This window comes from Harpia harpyja, chromosome 3 (genome assembly GCF_026419915.1).
Source record: "Harpia harpyja isolate bHarHar1 chromosome 3, bHarHar1 primary haplotype, whole genome shotgun sequence".
Lineage (NCBI taxonomy): Eukaryota > Metazoa > Chordata > Aves > Accipitriformes > Accipitridae > Harpia > Harpia harpyja.
In genome coordinates, this window is record NC_068942.1 from 79,529,859 (window position 1) to 79,543,955 (window position 14,097).

General features: G+C 45.0%; 1 long non-coding RNA gene across 1 annotated transcript; it reads left to right on the forward strand.

Moving 5' to 3' along the window:
- The first annotated feature begins 7,346 nt into the window (after nucleotides 1-7,346).
- Nucleotides 7,347-9,018, forward strand: LOC128139278 (uncharacterized). The gene is made up of 3 exons (XR_008234299.1): nucleotides 7,347-7,439; nucleotides 7,625-7,717; nucleotides 8,792-9,018. It is a non-coding gene; the product is annotated as an uncharacterized LOC128139278 (long non-coding RNA).
- Nucleotides 9,019-14,097: the final 5,079 nt, after the last annotated feature.

Below are 14,097 nucleotides of genomic sequence, written 5' to 3' on the forward strand. Positions count from 1 at the left end.
TAAAAAAGCCCTCGTGACAACGCCGGTGAATTTGGTTTCAGGAAAATACCTAAAGAGATGAGCTTCAAAACACAAAGTATCAGCAAAAAGATTTGGCAAGGCAGTTCTGCCCTTCGGTTCTTTCATTTTGCCATTGGTCTTGGCCATGAGATTTCATCCTTTCCTGGTGATTCCTAGCCACTACCACAACTCCAGCAGTATCTGAGCTACCCTTCTGCTGAGCTGAGGTGCCGGTGAGCTGGGACGACCTTCTCCTAAGCTGTGGGTGCACATCTCATCAGCACGTGTTTGGCTTTGTGCATCTGGACCTCGGAGTTTAAAAAGTTGGCACGCGCAGATGGACGGGGGAAAATCTGCCTTTTTCCATTCTCTGTCTGGATTTGGTGTGAAGGTTTAATCAAGTTCAGTCCTCTTGTGGTGCTTTCAAAGTCAATGCCAAGTCTAGGCTGGCTAAGTTGTTGCTGAGTGCCTCTGCATGTTTCCCGGCAGAGTTGTGCAATGGAGCTGATGTTTTCCAGCAGCAATGGTGGGGAACCTCTTTCTTTCTCAGGGCAAAATAGGGTTTACCAACACATTAGCCAAGATTTTATTGTAAAACCATGGAAGAATGAGCCATGTGATCAGGGCTGTATGAATGAAATTCCAGTCTGTAAATACTCAGGCGGCAGACTCCCCACCCTGGTTTACAAGCTTTCCTACACCACGATCCTGATGTCGGCTCATGCTGGCAAATGGCAAGAATGGGGCCACAGTCAGTTTACTACACCAGGTTCTGGCATGCAAACCCTGTCCTTTCCAAACAGTTTTTGTAGCAAGCTTGGTCTTGCCAGGTGCCACACACTCCCAGTTCCCACGAATTTCAGAGGAAGCACTTGGCAGTGTGCAGGACTTGGCTCATACCATATGAAGGAATGTCTCAGCATCTGTGGTACTTGGATTAGCAGCCTTCGTGCTGCCAAGCAGAGCCGAAGCCGACTCCTCACATCTTTGATTAGGTCAGCCTCAATCTGATTAACATTGCCTAATATCTGCGGTCATTGACCTTCAAGAAATTCCATATGATACAATTTTTGCACTGAAAGTAATCTATATGCTCTTTGCAGAGCAAGGATTTGGGCACAGTTCCAATTCCTCAGGACTACGATGTATTTGCCATTATTATATGTTGCAGACGATGCCTTTAGGACATTAATTATCTTAGAAAGAAAAACATCCTACAAAAAGAAGGGTTCTAATTGCTTATGTACTTCTTTTCTTTCATTTAAACAGTCAGATTCCTGCAGAGACCAAAGATACTTCTAAAAAGCACAGATTTTGTGTGTGAGACTCAGACTAAGTGCCGATTTGTTGTAATTAGACCTATTACTAAAATTTCTATATGGATTTCTAAAGGCACTCGCTGTCTTATTTCCTGGTGGTGCTTCACAGAAGACATTAAAAAATCAGCATTTTACCAACAGTGATGAAGGGCTGTCTTTCCATGGGCGGTTCTCTCTGCCGGTGGGCAAATCTGGAAATGAAAATGTGGAGATGGGATGGGAAAAAAGCAGTGTCTCATCATTGCAGGATAAGTTTGAAAAGACTGCTTTTAATGATGCTTGTAAGGAGCCACGGGGGACAGGAAGTTTAAATCTCTGATCCCTCCATCACGTCCTTTTGGACAACGTTGGATGCACAGTCACTGCAGATGGATTCCAAATGCTTGGGATGGTCTCGCTGCACAAAAACTAGCAAACTCCAAAAAAAAAAAAAAAAAAAGACTCCTAAGCCAGTTATTTAAACCCTTGGCAGCTTTTTATCAATCAGTATTTATCTAACATGGAAATGCAGCCAGCTTAACTGTACTTACATGTGTCCAAACTTGCCTTTTGCAGAGCACGGACATAGTTGTGCCTTCCCCGAGCTGGTTGAAAGGCCTGTGCATTGATGTCCTCTCTCCCCAGCATTGTTTTCCCCTGCCAAGAGGGGAGAAGGATGGGCCAGAAGCAGGGCTGCAGGAGACACGAGCCCTTTCCCTCAGCTATTTCTTGCAGTGCTGTTTTCATCATGGAGATTTTTCCTCACTCCTTCTTTAAGAGGGGCCCTAAAGACAGATGTGAGAGAGGGAACAGCTGTTATTTGTGCACTGCCAGAAGGCTTGGAGAGCAGCTAGATACCTTCTCATCTGGACTCTGCAAGAGTCTGGTGTGCCCTCCCAGAAACCATTCAATCATTCAGTGCCTCACTTTACTCTCTGCCAACATGTTAAAACACTTCCTTTTTCTTGATTTTTCAGTTTCTTCTTAGAGCTTGCATATTTTGGGGAGCAAACATGGTTGCACCTCTCTGGCACCACACCCAGCACTGTAGTTCTCTGTCTTGGTTAAGGCCTTTAAATCATTCATAATCATATTTATTAAGAACAAGTAAAGCCTCCTGGACATGCTAGATATGTTCCAACTTGAACAGGCATTTCTGGATCACCAACTCTCTTGTTGCTAAAAGGGGGGAAAGCGTGATCCAAAATAAATGAGCATCATCATGTACAAATCAAACTGTGATACAAAAGCCATTTCAGATCTTAAAGAACAATTAACCAAGCAGCACTTCACCTGCCAGGCTGAAATCAACCCAGAAGGAAGTCTGAACTTCCAAAATTTGCTGCCTAGAGTCATCTTTCTACATACACTAAGGTAGTCTCTGATGGGTTGCTATGGGGTTAAGGAAGGAGCAGGCTTTATGGAGATGCTTTTCATGATCTGTGCTGCTCCACGGCATAAAAAGATTTGTTTTTATGGTGGCTGTATTTGCACTTTGCCTTGTCCTGTCCTGATGTCCCCTGGCTCTGAGGATCAGCTCGGTGCCTGCCAGCTCCCAGGGGAGCCCTCCCTCTTCCTGGGGTCCCTCATCTCATCTCATCTCATCTCATCTCACGGTAGCAGAGGCGGTGGGAGGGTTGGGTGGTCAGCAACCCTTCCTCCACCAGTTTCATGCCTCCAGGACACTGGATGGGGGATGGTTGCAAAGAGCCTGCTTTCACTTTCACAGTATGGCTGGAGGAAAACCCACAGCAAGGTCAAGTGAAGGAGGGAGAAAAGATCCCACGTCATCTTCAGGGTGGAGAGGGCAGCTGCTAGAGGTGCCTCAGGTACCAGCAGTTAAGTAAAATAAATAAACCAAGAGCGGCTGGTCCCAAAGCACATAGAAGTTCCTGGAAAGGCTCCTGCTGCCTTGACTGAATCAAACCCTTAGAGAAGCTCACTAATGAATTCACATGAAGTCAAAGAATCCTTCCACTGGAGCACTATCGACTGATTTATAACAGGCACCAGCATCCAGAGGTGAAAACAAGGAGCTTCTCCTGGCTGCTCTGAGCAAAGCGTTTTCAAGCTGACCTGACGGAGTGAACCCACGAAGGAGGTGAGCTTCTTGTCAGAGGAAGAGGGCACCGTCAAAAACGCAAGCAGCAGCCTACACCAGCGGGAGCTGAGCAGTGTGGAGGGAGTGTTTTGTTCATGCTGAGCACAGACACAGAGATGGGTATTGTTTGCCAGCACGTCCATGAGCCGAAGCATCCACAAGCCACATAAAGAGAAAAAGCTGGATGCGAGAGAAAGGGAGGCAGCGCAGCCCTAAGAGAAAGTCACAAGGCAGAGGGTTTTTTTTCCTAAGCATAGTGTTGCTGTTAATTTAGATGGAATAAATGAGCTTGAGCAGACCACAAAAATAAGGAAAAACTACTTGGTCAAGGCCTTTTGCACCAGTGATTGCCATGAAGTGACTGATAAAGGAGGAGGGTTAGCATGTTTTCAGTACCTGCATTTGCTTGTGTAGCTGTATCCAAAACTGTGGCCATGAGACCACTGCTGGGACATCACGGCTCAGAGGTTTTTGCAATCCTTGGCCTAAAAGCACATGGTGAAGGTTCTCAGACTCTTATCAAAGCATGGATGTTTAATGGTCAGAGCCACAAGGGAAAAAAAGCAATCTAATATTTTGATCCAGGTGAAGTGATCATGTGAGGCTTAACCAAATCCTACAAAAATCAGATTGTCAGATTTAGCCCATATAGTAGGCATTTAGTCTGCCATGTAATCCATAGAGGAGGGTGATGTCCTTGCTTCTGTTCTTGGTCCCACAAACGGACAGAGGCTCTGCAAAAAAAGCCCAGATCCCCGGCTTTCCCCAAGCAGTACAAGCAATAGGCTCTTGCTTTCTTTTTACAAGAAAATATGATGAAGGCAAGGTACAGTAGACAGAAAAGACAAATAAAAATAGAAATCACCGCTTGATTTCAACTGTCATCTGTGATTTGGCTGCTGGGGAAACAGACACTTTCCCCATCTTAGTAGCAGCCCTGAAACCTGACACATTTTTGCTAGCTTTGGCCTCTGTCCTTGGAAATTGCTTTTCCAGCATCAGAAACAGTTACAACAGTTACAACAGTTACAACAGTTGCAATATGTGGCTTCTTGGCTGGCTTTGCGAGGCCTTAGAAAAGGAAAGAAGGAAAGAAGGAAAGCAGATGCAATTGATGGAGGAGGAAAAAAACCTCACAGGAATAGTAGCAAGAGTGGAAGTTGTGCCTCTCATTTTGAGCAACGTTCAGGGCATAGTAAAAGGCAGCAGAAAGGACAGTCACTTTTGCTGGGCAACTCTTACTAAGGTCTGTCTCAGATACAAGTCAATGAAAGGTCCAAACTGGCATCTTGATACTTCCTAGGGGCCCAGGACTTCATGGATGTGGAAACCATGATGATAAAGCCTAGTCACTGCCATCCAGATACCACCCCCCTAGAAATGTTCTCCTCTCTGTTTTCTTAAGGACCTGAACAGAAAATGATGGATGAATAGACCCTCTGCTTGGAGTTTATCTGCCCAGAGAGGTCCAGTTGCAGCATATCCACTTTGGCTGATTGTACTTTACCTTCCCAAGTCACGATCTGCAATGCTGGCCACCCACCCAGGCCAGGAGGGGTGACAATACAGAACGTGGTTCTGATTTTGCCCCCCCCCCCCCCCCATCAGGAACTGCTGACTTAAAATCACTGTAAAAAGAGAATGAAGCATGGGACATTACTGTCTCTATATGGATGTTCATATCATTAAACCTGTCATTGCTCGTGCTGCTCAGCAAGCCAGTAGCAGTGCTGACGCTAGCTTTGGATATGTGACTCTATTACCAGAATCTCCCTCGTGAAGTACAAATCTGATGTAATATCCAAGTGATAAAGTCCTGTAGGAAAAACAAACCCTTAGATCAGGGCGTGAAATCAAATGCAGTGAGAGTGACACAAAACAATTGCTCATCCCTCACCCACCTAAAATGCCATACCTGTACTGAGCCAATTTGAGAGGGCAGGCATCTGTTTTCCAGTGCAAGTACCTGTTTGAGGAACAGGGGAAGGATCATTAAAGACACCACTGTTTTGCAGATCCACCCATCACCTCTTGCTTTACAAACATGATGTACATGACTGTAAGCTTCTAACCACTCACGTAGTTCACCTGGGGTGAGAGGGCTACAGTGACCTGGGACTTAAATAGCCAATAAGCCTTTCCCTAGGGAGGCTTTGGAAAGCCAGAATACTCTGGAAAGGGGTATGATTCACCCTACCGAAGAAGGGAAAATATTCGGAAAGGTTTCAGTTACTGCATTTATGCCAGCCCAGGGACAGATCCACAGCTCAGAAGCAGGAGGAATCCAGTCCCCCAAGCAGCCACACAGTGTCCCCATCCATGCCACCCAGGCAGGAGGTGCTGAAAATACCCTTATGTGTCACTCCGCATTATATAAAGGGGAAATTTTGGGACGGTACATTGATGTAAAAGAACGCAAATTGTTGGGAAGCAAAAGGTATATTTCACAGTTAGATGGTTGTCTACCTTGGCAAAGAAACAGGGAGAAAATTTCTTCATGTGGCCTTTTCAATAATCTGAGTCCTTGGAAGATTTCCACCACAGTCAGACTTCCTACCAGAGTCAGATTTTCTACCACAGGAAGATTTTCCACATCAGATGCTTGTTCTTTCTTTTTTTTTTGATCCCCCTGTACAGACTGTGTCATTTCACCCCATAAGACAGCAGCGATCTCGGATAATGTGAAGACTAAATAAGTTGAACTGGAAAGATCTCACTCCCTGAGGCCCCTCTCCTGACTTTCCTTGCCAGGCCCTTTACTACTTGCTGTAACAGTACTTCCACCATAAATAGAAAGGAGATCTGCCTGCACCACTGGCCCAGGCTGTAGGAACAGTTGGCCTTCAGTCCCTCTCAGGCTTGCAAAACTAAAGTTCAATCCATCTGCCAGACATGACATAAAAGAGGAGACCTTTTAATGGTACATTAGAGGAGAAGTGAATAAATCTGGCAATGGAGGCAGAACAAAGTAGCTGGAATATTCAGCAAAGAGGAAAAACGGAGTGTCCTGAAGCCCGTAGGAATTGGAGGCTTTTGATGAAAGCGCTTCCACGTAATGAATAAAATGTGGTATATTTATAGCTGGAATCTGGTCCTAGCTGTCACCTGACCGACAGACAGCTCCAGCCACATGACAGAGCAGTGTCTTTGCATGCTACCATAGCAGCTTTCCACAGCCCTCCTGCACATTTTCACACGTGCTAGAGCCACAGGCAGCAAAGATCCCATTTTACCTACTAAAACACAAGTCATAAGGACATTCCCTTGGGGCAATATGGCTGTATCAGATGATCCAAGGTCACTCACCTACTGTCAGGTGTCATTTTACCAGGACGTAGTGTGTGCATCTCTGCAGATACGTGTAGGCTTAAAGGTCTTCTCAATCAGACCCTATTTCAGTAAAATATTTAAGACAGTACCTGACTTTACAGGAGTATTTCCATTACTGCTCTCATGCTTGAAGTACAGTATGTCCCTTAGTACTTCCATCAAGGATACAATGACGAGCGTTGCTACTATGCTTTCCCAGAACAGCATGTACTGTGAGGACTAGGTAATATATTTTGTATCTCTTATGATTCATCACGCGTAGCAGTTATCTCAAGTTTGAGCCAGAAATACATCCAGTGGATTGTGATCAATTGACAATAATAAATGCTTGGGAGGGGAAAGGATGAACCACAGAGAGCGGGCGAATTTTTAACCCTGCTGAAATCAATGGCAATACTCACGTCAGTCTCAGTAAAGCCAGAATTTCACACATGATCACACTGACAGTGACCTCAAAGTCACTTTTAGTGCCAAGTGTACCCAAGGTCCTGCAACTCCACCAATGCTTTTGGGTGTTATTATGAGACGAAACATTCGCGTGTAACCCTCCAGGCCCTGTGACTCTGGTACAGAGGGCTTTAAAATTTCTTCATTCTCCATCTGACCCCGCTCCCAAGATCCTTAGCTGTGAACTCTAGCACAGCCCCACACCCCTACAAAATCCTCCTTACCGTGGCCCTGTGTACGCCAACCCTCTCCCAAGTGAATGAGTGAGTATTTTTGGTTTGTTCCCTTATAAGCCCTATGTGCAAGAGCTTTTGACAACTTGTAACTGACTCTTGTTCATGGCTTTTCAACCACTCAGCAGACAGAGCATTTTAGTGCAGGATAAAGGGGTTTTTTTCTTTTCCTTGTGGCGCTTCCAGCTTGTGCTTTGTGTATCGTATCCTTTCAGACAGACAGCCACAAGGTGTGTGGGAGAGACAGTGGCCTCCTACTCTTGACTCCAGTGCCTACAGAAAGGAACCAGGTTTCCATTTTCCTGAAGGTCTGTGATGGTTTCCTCTGGAAGGTCTTTGTGCTTCATCTCTTGGCTTAGTGGTTGGCACAGTAAGAATACAGAGCCCTTGTTTTCAACCCTGATCTGGTCAAGTCCACAACCAACACTTACCAGGATGTTGTAGAACACCCCTCGCCCTTCCCCTCTCCCCCCCACCCCCCAAAATTATCTGTGTCAACTTTATTGTTCTTGGATCTACAAAACTCATTTGCCTCCCATGTGCCCACACTCATAGTATCTCATCAGGAAGAAGAAAAAAAACCAAAACAACCATGGGAAGAAATATGTTTGCTCTCAGATTATATTTTAATGGCTTTGGCTGAATGAAAGACCTGAAGAAAGTGGAACTTCAGGCACCTTCTGCATCCTGCTACAACTGGGGGGGGGGGGACAACACCACAAGAACTACCTTTTCTACATTATTTTCATCCATGTGCCCACCATCTCTAGCAAGGGGAAAAAAAAAAACTTCAATATAGCAGCCCTTCTAGTACTGGGAACGGCCCCAATCCCACAGCCAAGGGACATGTGACAAAACTCTCTTGGAAGAGTATTCTGGAAGGAAGGGAGATATCCTAGAAATGAGATGGCATCATTTACGGGACAGCGTGTACACAGAGCAGCTGTTGGCATCCTTGGAGATAGGCTAGGTCAATGCTCTGTGAGGAGAAGTACCTGGGTTTGAAGGATTGTCTCTGGTGCAGGACTGCATCTGGATTGCAATCACATTTATGGGAGAGGTCTTTTACCCATCTCTATCAGCGCACGTGTGCACAGATGCACACAGAGCATTATTTTAGTAAGTGATCTACCTTGCAACTAACTCCTTTTTAACACTCCTCAGACGAAGACTGAAGGGGTCCTGTCCAGAAGACTGAGTGCTGTCCCTCCATTCGATGCTTTCATATCTTTCAAATCTTTGTCCTCTTCTTTACCAGGAGGACAAGTGCAGGGCCAGGGGTTTTTTTAGAGAAAGAGCAAGCAATAATTCATGTCCAACATCTCTATGACCAATATTAGTTTGCGTGATGACAGACTCACCATCAGAATCTCTGCTTTTAGACCCATCAACCCCACTTGGTCTTGTTGAACAAGTTACCCCATTCTCATTCACTCCTGCAAGAAGGGCAAAATCCGTGCCCCTGGAGATCCAGAAAGAGATAAGGAGAAGCCAGGAGGAGATAGATATGGTGGCTGAGCTGACACCAGCAGCACGGCTCCAGTTCAGCCTTTTCTTTGCAAGCGCTGCCAGCAATCTGTCTGTGCATGGCTTTCTGCAAGTCTCACCGACACATAGGTGAATACTTTAACACTAGGGCTTCGTCAGAAAAAAGTCTGAAAGGGTAAATACTTCTGCCAGGAATCATTACTTTGCTTTCTTTCTTTGTTTGCCCTGGAACAATGGGGGAAAAAAAAGAGGGGGGGGGGGGGAAGCCTGTACAATTTAACAATGCTGCATTGAGAGAGACAGTATCTGATATCACAGAAATGACCCTCTCCTTGCCCCCTCATTCTTGTCTTTTAGAGCTAGGGGGATATTCTGCTGCTGCTTGCAGCAGGGTTAAAAAAACATGGAGCTGTGGCTTTGGAAGAACATTTCAGATCAAGTGAAAGGCACTTTTGACCTTAGCATAAGAGGTGTACTAAAAGTGCTGGTGTTCAAGGAAAAGAAAAACATAAACAGAGAAGCCCCCCATGTCTGACAGTGAGGTAAAACGCTCACAAGGGGGATTTTTAACCCAGTTGACCAACATGCCTTCAAAAAGAGCCAGAGAGTTAATGTTCCCTGTGCAGAAAATATCATGTTGTAAGCAAAGGTTTTTTGGAACCCTGCTTAATTTGATGAACAATATTTTAGTGGAGTCCAATTACTAATACTCTCAGTGTATCCAAATATATTTGGATAGCTGTGAAACTGAAAAAGCAGAAGTGTTTGATAAATATTTCCTGCCTGTATTTGGGACAAAGTTGAATGCCATTTCCACATTATATAATGATGATGAAACGCTTCCTATTCAAGCAACTTAAAAAAGAACATCAAACAGCACAGCTAACATTTTAAAAGCAGCCGTTCTAGAGGACTTGCATGTCGGCATTTTAAGAACTGGTTCTTCAAATGACTGTTCTCACATAAGGTGGGAATGTGAGAGTTTAGAAACAGTCCAGGAGATCATTTCTAGGAAGAAAAACAGTGTTGTGTCAATATTTGAAAAGTGTGACTGAGGTAAGCCCACGTAATTTCAGACTGGCTAGTCCAACATTGCTCCTGACCTAGTGTAATGAAGTGGTTTGTACCAATTAATAAGGAGGTGGAGAGTGGGGATGTAATGAAACAGCAATCAGCAGTTTTCATGGGAAATGGTTCCTGTCAAAGAACAAATTTCATCTTGTTCTTTAATAAAATCATGGGTATGGTTGATAGCAGTAACTGTTGACTCAGTGCTGCACAGTATCCAGATTTGAGGAAAAAAAATATACAAAATCAATATGAGTGCATAATAAATGGCTTAAAAATAGCTAATGGAAAGATCTTAAAATGGCTTTGTTATAAAGGATTCATCAATGAGTAAAGACTGTTTCTAATGGACTCTTGCAAGCACTTGCACTTGTGCTATTCATTGTATTTTATTTAGAATCTACAAGAAAATACAAGATGATTGCATTATTTGTGAACTGTGAGAAAGAGTTTCAAAACTGACTACAGTGTTTAAAACTGGACTAATGGGAGTAGCTTGTCTTGCAAACAAAGACTGCTGGGATGAGGATAATTAGGCGAACTTGGTAACATGAGTTGAGTTAAAGGAAGCCTTAGGACAGGCGAATGCAAAGTCCTACACTTAGGAACAAATATCCAGCACAGTGCAGGGTCATATAGATATAATCTCTAAATGCAGAGGTGCCTCTTGCTTAGTCCATACCCTAGAAAGCAGCAGAGTCTACTGTGGAAAACTGTACTTCAGGGACATTTGTAGTGAGCTAACTCCAGCGCAATGCTGTGGCCACTGGAGCTAACAGCAGCCTTGGGAAAATGAATAGGATAAATAGGAGGCATTTCTGGGTTTCATTTTTGGTGAAGCTGCTGCAGAAGTTCAGAGTCCATTTCTTGTGTGCACATTTTTTCTTAATGGATACGGATATTCTTAAAAGGAATGTTAAAAACTGGAGGATATTCAGAGATGATTTGCAGTGCATTATACTTTCAATTACACACATACTCCCTACCTTCACGGTACCTCTTTTTCTCCTGGACAAAGGGAGGTCCTTGGGAGCTCCTCGTGCTACCTCCCTACCTCTTTTCCAGGACATTCCCAACTGGATTAACTCTGCAGAAAGGAAACATGTATACTTCTACATGGCTATAGAAGTCTTCTGTCAAGGTCTCATAATAGAAGGATCACAGCATCCACTGCTCTTAGTCTGCACAGAAATTCACAGTGCTACATAGATGACATTTCAAAATAAATCTAACTTTGCTTTAAAACTTCCCTATAGACACTTACATTCTTCCACATTTACTCCACTGTAAGGAAACTTTCCTCCTCTGATGGTAAATGAAGTTTATACATTTGGTCTTACTTTTTATTTCATGTAACTCTGTGATGGAACTTGAGTCCTGTGTCATGCCAGAAACTTTCAAGCTACTCCACACCTGTGAGCTCAGAGCTGCTAATAGTAAAAAGGGGAAAACACTCCTTTTTTGAGCTCAAATGAGAGAGGTCTGGGCTCTCAGCTTCATTCATACCAGCCTACCCCAGCAAAGACCTTCCTCACAAAATCAAAGTGAAAGCCATTGGGACTCTTTCGGTAGGGGCTCCAGGCTCTGGAGTTCCTGTCACTTTGCCTTTAATAAACCAGTTTTCAGGCCATGTGTCTCCATAGGTCTCCAGCATGGCTGTAATGGAGAACGGTCACATTGCAGCTCTTCGTGCTGTGGTTCAGCTTGATGATGATGAACCATTAGTGCTCAGTCTTTCTGCCTATTGTCTACAGAGAGACTGTGCACAAGAATGTAGTGTCTGCATATGGAGAGCAGACATACACCCGCAGAAAGGCACATCAAGAAATAAAACAAATCATCTGAAAGAATATATTAAAAAGGTAAAGAACATTTAAAAGAATATATTAAAAAGGTAAAGAACACTTAAAAGAATATATTAAAAAGGTAAAGAACACTTAAAGTGCCTCTTGTTCATTTGGACAATCTTTCCCTGATCTCAGACAAGGAGCAGAAGGAGGGAGAATTTGAGTAGGATGACATGAAGAAGGGTGAAACACCTGTTGAATGAGAAAAGATGGTGAAATCCCCCTGGCTTTGATGGAAATGAGGATAAAAAGTGAGAATCCTACAACCCACATCTTCCAAGCAGTCTACAAGGTAAGTAACATTCCTTTTTTCTTCCCCACTGTGGAGAAAAATCTGGGACAGGCTTCACAGAGAGATTACCTTGTGGAGTTCATTAGAATTGCAAAAGATAAGTTAGAGAGATCATGTCCCTGTTGCTAGAGCAATGTGGTCAAACACCCTTAGCACAGCCTCCTCCCCTGACTTCTTGCTTGTACCTTGTTTCTCTCCTCTCTTTTTCCTCTCTTTCTCCTTTTGAAAAGGCAGAACAAGCATGCACAAAGCTCCTGTGGTGGGGACTCATGAATGCTAACAAAGTTCTTGGAGCTTTTAGGATTGAACAGTGTTGCCGATGCATTTGAGAATCTGTGAGCAGTCTTTCATCATGATGTTAATGACTCAGGGAAACAACACACCAGCAGTGAACATTTTTAAAAGCTTCACTTACCCTTCCAGCCTGAACTTAATCTGGCCTCTCTCTGTGTTTTAACACACTCCATTAACAGGATTCCCTGGCTGAAAGTGGACGTAGGAGGTAGCGCACAATCCTATTTTTGGACATACAATGCTGTGCAATACACAGAAGTCCTTTTGTTGCTGGAGACTGTAGGATGGAGACAAGCAGAATGTATAGGAAATGGGGGAATCAGCGAACGCATGCACTGTACCCTGGGGTTTTTTTTACAGCGGACAGCGGGGCTGTGAGAGGGGTTTTGCTGTAAATCAAGAAGGAGAATGACACACAGACATTTAGGGGTGGGGGCACACAAATGTATATGACACTCAACCAGCTACTTTCCTTCTTGCATTCCGACTGTACACACACACACCCCCTAACTGCGTGTGTGTGTGTGTGTGTGTGTGTGTACACACAGGGCTAGAGGTTGCAGACCAGCACCCTGACCTGCTGGCTGTGACGTGTATTAGTAGGGCAGCGGGGACATTGTGCACACAGATGTGACAAAGGCGCAGGTATCAGCTCCCTTGCCCTTCGAGGTGTAACTGAGATAGGAGTATCGCTCACATACCCTCTCACCGCCTCCTTCTTCCTGGGCATGTTGTGAAAAGGGGGTGTCTCATAAACAGGTGACCCCACCCCAGTAAGTCAGGGTGTGTTTCTGGGAGTCTCTCTCTTTCCCACACACACAACAACCCTCACCCCATGAGAAAGGCTTGGGGGGGGAACTGGCACCGCAGAGGTGATCTGTCACTGCCCCTCACTCGGCTGTAGGGTATGTGTTGGGAGGGAGAGTTGTCTCACACCGGTGTAAAACCCAGGCACCCTCCCTCATCCTTTTTCCTCCTACAGGCTGCCATGTGTTTTATCACACAGATATGCATCTCACCACCCCCTCCTGATTACGGGGTGTGTATTGGGGATGGAGGTGTCTGTTTCTCGCTCATACAGATGAACAAGCACAGGTGAACCACAACCCCTCTGATTTTGGGGTGCATAGCTAGAGTTTGGAGGAGCAGGGTCCCTCTTGCACAAGGGTGACTCCAGGTTGTTGACCCCCTGTTAGTTTGCAGACTGTGTATTTGGAGTATGCCTGTGTCACGCACACCCCTGCACAACTGAGAAATGCCTGGCTGAAGGGAAAAGGGGTGTCACACCAACAAGCAGAGGTCAAACCTGACACCTCTCCCTGCCAAGCTGTGGGGTGTTGAGCTGGGGGAGGACATCTCACGCACAGTGTCACCCTGTGCATCATTGTCAACTGCTAGCCTGTAGGGTTTCCTTGGGGTGGGGGGTAAGGTTGCATGCACACAGGAGGGATCCCTGTTGCACTCTAGTAGTCGCAGGGTGTGACACACGGAGATGAACAGGTTACCTCCCTGTTAGGTGTTGGGGTGTGTGTTGAAGTGTCCACTTTCCCCCCCTGCACATGAACCCCAGTACATCCTGGCACACTGCAGGGTGTTGGTTGAGGTTGTCTCTCTTGCATACATGTGCACCCCACTCGCCCCGCTAAGTTACCAGGTGTGTGTTGAGCCTGACACCCACCCACGCTGACAGGTCAAACCT